The following is an 8,105-nucleotide window of genomic DNA, read 5'->3' as shown; positions in this document are numbered from 1 at the left end:
TAAATCTTCTTGTTACTGTTTCGACAACCCTGCGTTCAGTTTGGTTTGCATACCCGTCCTCTAAAAGATCGCCCGCATAACACTTAGCAAATTTTGACAACGAGTCCCACCCTTCCTTGCTACAATTTAATCAATTTTTAGTTAACGTATGTAAACTTTGAAAAAGTTGCGATATCGTTCCTGAGAAGTTTGCAGAACAAAGTGAAGAAGCGGATTAATGAGATACCTGAACTGTTGCCAAGTTTATTTACAGATTTTATGGAAATTAAAAATTTGCACTTTAAGATCTTTTATTACCGTAGACACAACAAAGCAGGAGTTTCAGTCCTCCTCGCAGGCATTTTACTGTTGATACAGTCCTTCTGTTAGCGAAAGAAAGTTTGGAATTGTATTTTATGACTGCTTTTTTGCACAAATCGATTTTATTTTGAAAGCGTAGTGATGAATTTAGCTTGTTCGGAAAAATGATTCAACTTTGTTAAAGTTGCCTTAAAACCAATTTACAGTTCACTACCTTGTCATGCTTCTTTGCTCTCAAGTGAGTGTTTGGAGTTGGGGACATTGATACTGCGCCTCCATTAGCTTCCATTCAATCTGCTTAACAGACCGAAAATCAATTTTATCCCAATTACGGAGATCTGGTTGATGAATGAAGAGGTTGGTTTCTAAAGAAATTCTGGAGCTGCATCAGTGGGGATCTGAAGTGACATAAAAAAAATTTAATCTTATGAAATTGTAGCCTGCAAAAACAGTCGTTTCTCCTCGCTCCACGCCGCTGGGGACGTCTCGCGAGTTCCCCAGCGGCGATGAGCGAGGAAAAACGTCTGCCGTTCGCAGGCTGATGAAATTGGTCGGCGCAGTTTTAAAGATTCAGAAGCTGATCTTTTTCTTTGTTTCTGATAACGAAAGCACATGATTATCGTTATTCGGTCCAATTATTAACTGTCCATTCATGCAATTCTTCTCAATCTGTACATTGTGTGTTTTTGAATGTACGCTTCAAGTGGCATGACATACACTTTAATAGTTTGTGAAATCCGCACCGGTTTAACGGAGCTGCCAGTGCTATATGACAAAAAAGGATCTTACTTTGTTTATCGAGCCTTTAACAAACCTTAAAAACAGTTCACCGTTTATTTTCTAGACCTTTCTGCTTTTAAGCGTTTTACCTGACATGTTTTGCGGATCACGCTTTGTCAACCAGCTGTGAAATACCGCCCCACTTCCGTCCTGTTATTTACGCAGTTCTTTTGTTCTCGATTATACTGAGATGCAAATAAATTTTTACGATTTCTTCACAGGAAATAGATTTTTAATTTGGAAGTCTAGCTATGGTGACAAATTTTTGTTTGAAAAATATGAGATTTCTTTCCAAGTCACTTTGACCCCAATCCACTGTTCAATGAGTCTCTTTATGATTCTGAACTTGAGTTCAGTCTTAGTGACAGTGTTTGCGAAATAGCTGCAATTGGCACTTTGAATGTTCTCTTACTTTAAACAGTGGCGCAGTACTCATTATTCAGGGTGTCGAACAAAAGGCTATTCATGACCATGAAAAACAGCTTTTCTAACCTTACACTCAGAGGAAGAAAATTCTAGATAACTTAGTAAACTGTGAATGATTTTCAAAATGGATGGATGACCGAACAGACACAAATTTTATAGCCCTGCCGCTTAGAATGCATTTCTAGAGGTCCAAAAGTACTCTGTATCACCTAAAAAGTGTTTCAATTCATTTGGAGGAACCGTCCTTAGGTGCCCTTGCAGAAATGCATTTTGAACTTGTACATGTATTTTTCAGAGGCAGAAGAACTTGTAAGTTGAAGGAAGAGAGCGCCGTGATGTGCGTCGTCCGATTTCCACTGATTGAGCTGTAAAGCTTGATTCAAACTGTTCGGAGCAGCGTCACAATGTTAACGAAAGAAAATTTTTAACCAACCAAATGAAAACCCTATGCTTTGGTGAACTGTTGTAAAGCAATTGTGAAAAATGATACTACTTGCTGTTTGAAATTACACTGATCGGGAACATGCAGAATATTTAATATGTGGGCTTTTTTTTGGAATTTCAGCTTAACTATGTATTCCACCGCCATGGTAGCCAGGTTGAGATAGCAGGGTCCTGATACTCGCCTTAAATGTATTTCTAAATAATTTGATAAACAATCGTTCTTCTTTGTTAGCCGATGCCTTAATGTTCAAAGTCTGACAGAAGTCCTGCTATGGATCAAAATAAGGTTCAAACTGTATGTTGCATACCCAGTTACTTTAGACACTTTTCCATCATAATTTCACTAATTCCTTCTGCTTCTGAGCTTTTGGAAGTTTGGAATCATGAACTGTTTTAAACTATTTGGGGTAAAAACTGTGATATTACTGTGTCATACCGCGCTATTACACCCTGATAGTTTGATTCCTGTGTTAATAATCAGTCGAGACAGACGACACATCAAAGCGCACCCCTCAGTTTGATAAAATTCTACTAATTCTGAGAGAACGTTTTTACTCGTTGTTACTGGCGTTTTAGTCACCTCTCTATGTGAAAATCGATTTTATTTTGTATGGTCAATAACAACTGTAGCTAGTCATTAAAAAAAATGATTTAATTTATTCCAAATTGCCTTTATTACTGTTCACAGTTCATTGAGTTTTTCTTCTTAAACCTCTTTGTTTTTTGTAAGACCTTTTCACGTTATCGCTGGCAAAACACTGTCTTGGTATTTCTAAATCAGTCAGTCTTCCATTCTCGCTCCTTGTGGCTTTCAGTTGCATAGCCTTTTGTGGAAATGAACTTCATTTGAATGAAAAAAATAAGTTTTATCGTCACCATCGAGGTAGAACCACGCTATCATGTGATTCTGATGCAGGCCTTAACTGCCCTTCCAAAGTTCGGGCAGGCACACAAGGAATTTTTAATTAATAGTTAATTCAGAAATGAACACTGCCTCTTCATCTTATACCTTTCGCTTTCTCTTCTTCCAGCTTTTTTTTTTCTTTTGACCCTTGCAGTCTTCTTCTGCTCAGTATTTCAGTACTTGGCCTCACTTGGCGATCAGCAGGAAAAGGATTCCACGAAAACCCGGCCTATTCCTAGTCTTTCACAAGGTCCCTTTTTAGTGACTTCACTCGCTTTAAGGCTACAGACAAACTTTAACCTTGTATTACTGTTAAAAAAGAAGTCAACTTGGTGGAAGTTTTGCGAAAACCTCGTGGATCTTAAAACGTTTTGAAGGCGGAATAAGGGCTGGCCATAAGAATTGCAAAAAAAATTTCTGTATGCTTGGAAAGATATTTTCCCCGCCTCAACTAGGTCTCCAAGCTTTCGATGACCGTTAAACTAATGACTTAACAAGCAGTGTATAAACGTAGAGGACTCGCGGCTCTAATGGGATTAATCGGACGATTATAATGGGTGGTTAAGATGAGGATAGGTGAAATTTTAAACCTTATTAACTGTCAAGAGGGCCCCACCTTGTCCTGACAATATCGTCACCAAGGATGTAAATAGTCAGGTCGCTAACTTTAGTCTACTTTAGTCATAAAATAGTTTAACATTTGCGTTGACCAAAATATATAATGACAAAAAAAGGAGTGCACTGACAAGATTACGTCTTATATTAAGTTTATTTTGATCATCTCATTCCAACAAGTGCTCTTTCTTAATTCTGTTTGGAGAAAACTGATTTCCATAGATTGGTGCCAAACCTATGGAGTAAAAGTACAACATTTTTTTACATTCGAAGTTGGAAGCATATGATTTGCCTTAAGAGACAAAGAATGCTAAAAATAGGTAACCGAATTTACTTTAAAAAAAATCCGTCTCCCGTCTTTATTTTCTGCTTTGTCGATGCCGCGCCCACTTGTGGGCTATTGAGAATAACAAAGTGCTATGTACAAGAATAGCTTATCGAAAGTGAGTTTTTAAACAGAAACCTTTTAAAAGAGGTTTCTGTCTTCCCCCAGATCCAAGCAGAAAAAAAAACAACAACAACAACAACAACCCAAGGATCGAAAGGTTCATTAAAGTAAAGTATAAGCAAAAGTGCCATATAGTGACTGGTAAATATGTGGGTTTTGAAGAAGCAAACAAGTGGTATATGGAACGCTCCTTTTAATCTATTTTTAGCCCCCCTAGATGGCTTGTTTTGCAAACCCAAAAATCGAATAAATACCTTAAATTATAGTTCGTTTTTCATTTCCAAAACTATACTTACTTTCTCTTTTATATTATCAACGACCAGAACCTATTCAGCGTCCCCAGCTACCGTATCCACCTCCATGGTGTCTGCCGCCACCGTATCCACCTCCGTGATGGCTCCCTCCACCATGTCCTCCTCCATGGTGATTGTTACCCCAGCTACCGTATCCACCTCCGTGATGGCTGCCTCCACCATGTCCTCCTCCGTGGTGATTGCCACCCCAGCTACCCCAACCCCCGCTACCGCCACCTAAATGCAAAGGATTTTGAAAAAAAAAAGAAGAAGAAAGAAACTTCATTAAGATGATGCGAAAGATCTTACGAAGTCTTAGGATCTCTTCCCCCTTGGACTTTTTGTTTGATGAAAATGCAAAATTTCAATTCAAGCAGGGGACGATTATATTTGCAACAAAACAATATTCCGAAACGTTCTGTTTGAAATCAAAGGTAGGCGCAGAGTTGAAAAAAGAGACGACCATTTGATAGTCATGCAAAATGTTCAGTTCGTCAGTGTCGACAAGATTTACGTCATTATTGTTTGCTGTGAGGTCATCTACGGCCGTCGATACTGTATCGAAAGAAGTTAACAATGATCACTTTCACCCATAATTTTTTATTATCGTCTATAAGATGAAAAGTTCTTTATGTTTTTTGTTTCTTAGAATAAACAAACTCGACCGTGAGAAACCTGGCTAATTTTTCTTTGTCTCATCACTCCTAAGCGAGTGCAAAGCGGTTGGCGGGTACCGTGAATAAGACCTGTTGGCAACGCCCAATTGTGAATTCTCTTCGGTTGCGTAGCAATTGATTTCTGTTCGCCATTATTTTATTATTATTTGTGAGATGCTTTTGAAAGATTATGACACCAAGTATTCCTGAAAGCAATTGTGTGTTTAATACCTGCAGAGTGGAATTAGTATTTTGGTTTACATGTAACTGATAGGCTGTTTAGTATGCGAGTCATTCTCGGTCGTTACGCTTCCTTTTCTGCGTGAAAATTTAATTTAATTTAATTTTCAGTATTTGCCTGAAATGTAACACAGCCAGGGTTTTAGACCAGGAAATCTATCTACTGTGTTTCTTTCTTTTTTTGGGGGGGGGGGGGGGGGGTGGGGGGGGGATTCTTTAGGGCAAAACTGACCCTCCACAGGATTTTAATGCTAAAGGTGAAAGCACGCGTACGACACGCTTTCAATTTAAAACAAAAGAATTTATTTTAACCCGCTTTAGCACGCTTGCAATCTTGCCTCGTTAGCAATTTCTTTTGTTTCAGAGGACACGCTTGAGACAATTAAGCGTGAGCATGTCGAACAAAAGGGCGTGTTAAAGTTTTCAAACAAAAGCACCGCGCGAAAAAGCACACTGACACGCTTTCAGTGTACGCAAAAGCACGCAAGGCGTGTTATCTATAAGCTACCAAAATTCCAAAACGGTTTCAATGTTGCTTAATTGATTCGGCCGGCAATAACACAAAAAGCGAAACCGGTATTAAAATAATGTATGTAAATTTGTTTTTCTTGAAATATTACATCGCGTATGCTTCAGTCTTATTGTCCAAATTCCGTAATCATCCTGTTGTCTTTCTTGTGGTTGCCGTCTGTTTTAGAACCATCTAAACAAACATTCGCGCTATGAAGTTACGGCGACCGATTTAGCGTCATCAGAAGTATTACGGCCTAAAATTATTTAATTGTCTTTAAGTAGTCTGCAACACAACCGTTTTAGTTTCGTCACGCAACCCTCCTTCGACTGAGAACGGCTGTTTAGCAGACTATTATTTTAGCGGCGCGAGAATAATTTTTTGTTATGTCGCGCTAGTTTAGTGCGTCTTTTAAATGCCTATTTTACGTTTATGCACGACTGGATTTGTTACCCTCCTGAAACTTGGTAGTGCCTTGAGGACTAAATAACATGTAAAACAAAGCGGAATTTAAGATAAGACATAAAAAAAACAGTCGCTTTCATATTTACAACCAAATTTTTACACAGAAACTAATTTCTAAAGAAATAGTCTACAAAATCAAATCAAACTTATGGCGCAAGTTTGATGACAGAAATCGCATCTTTTCTTCATTATAGCTTTTCGAAGCCAAAAGTTCCTGCTGTGTTGCCGTTGGCCAATTCTCTCTCTGAAAGTAATAGGTCCAGGCAAGCCAAGACAACTTCAGTCTTTTCGAAATTACAAGGGCTTCAGCATTATTTTCCCGAAAAATTTAGCTTCCAATTGAAAGTCTTAGGAAAGTGAGAATTTTATCGTATTTTCGGTTCCGAAAATTTTAGGATTCCTTTCTCTGCGAAAAATAGCTTAACCTGGGGAGTGAAATGAAAAAAAATTAAACTTTAGAAAATCGTAAAGAATTTATTAAATAAGCTTCAGACTGATTGTACATGCATGGAACGGTCATCTAGAAATGTTTACACTTCCTCAACCTATAGAAGATTCTAGGCAGTTTTTGTTTCTCCGATTTAATTACCTCCGTTCGTCTCAGCATGGCTTAAAGAAATAATATTAAACTAATTTACTCACCTTCATTTCTCTGTACATTACCGCTAATAAAGACTCCGGCGGCATAACTATAATTTTCAGGCGACATAACTTCAGTGCCTCGCATGCGATAGCAGGTCACTTTGCGATTCCGGTCAACAGCCGACAGCCGGTGGAATTGGTTTAGACTGATCTCGCGTTAATTCCAGGCTACAGGCGACCATTAAGTGGTGATATTCAAATGGCTAAGGTTACTGTCAAATTCCAAAACAGCACAATTGGTATATTTGATTCACTCCGACCAGTTATCGATGCTGATTAAATCCGCTGAAAACCAGTCATTTTTGTCATCTTAGTAGCTTTAGTAATCAAGCGTGTTCAGCGTGTCTTACCCAAATTGCACGCTGAGCGTGCTATAATTCGCACACTTACCGTGACATATGGCACGCTACAAAAAAACAAAAGGTCTAGCGTGTTAAATTTACCAAAACAGAAGGCAAGTGTGTCCGTCTTTGTTTTTTCAATTTAATATGCGCATATCCGTGATCTACGGCACGCTAAGAGTGTCGTGCAAGCGTGTCGTGAGCGTGCTTTCACCTTTAGCATCAAATTCCTGGGAGGGTCACTTATTTATTTAATAAAATAAAATAAATATTTTTCTTTTATTATTTTCGTCCTCTTAGGAAGGTCGTGGCGTTTTTGGGATTTCCCGTCCTTCTCGCGAGTTTTTTGTAGGGGTTTTTCCTGGCCTCCGAGTGTCTCTTCTAGGTACATATTCAAAACTTCGTTAATTTTCTTGATGTATTCTGTGATGTATTCTTCACAACTTCGTTTTTTAGGCTGAGTTTGGTCTCCAAATTAAGCGTCTCCGGAATTAAGCGTAGCGGCCTATTACGGTACAATCAATAAACGAGAAATGTTGTTAGTTGTTATTTGTGTGTTGTTAAGAACAGAAAGTAAGTTCTGCCCCTCTTTCTTTTCTCCATTCTCGTGCAAATTAAGTAATTTTCATTTACATAGCTGTGCACTAAGCATAGCCTGAAGAAACAGCCGACATTTCGAGATACCACCACTGCTTTCTCCACAAAACGACGTCTGAGAAAGGAGGGCAGAAATTCAATCCGGCTGATGACGTGACACTACCCAGATGGTTCTGATTGGTCAAAAAATTAGTCGTCGCGAAACGTCAGCAGTTTTTTTAGGCTACACTAGACGTTATACATATCACCTCCGCTTGATCCACAAGAGTTGCAGCTTTTCTTGCATTGATCTGTAGAAATAGTAATATTACCTATGTTTGTCTTGGTAACTATAGTAGCTCGTACATTACTCAAGTAATTAGCTGGAAGAATCTGATAGAGATAAATATATTAATGCAGCTGCAAAGAGAATTTCTCGGTGATTTAGAGCGTTGGCTGTGTAG

The 8,105-nt window shown here is 38.5% G+C and overlaps 1 protein-coding gene across 2 annotated transcripts in view; it reads right to left on the bottom strand.

Moving 5' to 3' along the window:
- Positions 1-8,105, bottom strand: part of LOC140951534 (uncharacterized) — a 262,305-nt gene that overhangs the window by 184,355 nt on the left and 69,845 nt on the right. The window lies entirely within an intron of this gene.

Source organism: Porites lutea, chromosome 1 (genome assembly GCF_958299795.1).
Source record: "Porites lutea chromosome 1, jaPorLute2.1, whole genome shotgun sequence".
Lineage (NCBI taxonomy): Eukaryota > Metazoa > Cnidaria > Anthozoa > Scleractinia > Poritidae > Porites > Porites lutea.
The sequence above is the reverse complement of the archived record's forward strand: the minus strand, read 5'-3'. Positions and strand labels throughout refer to the sequence as shown.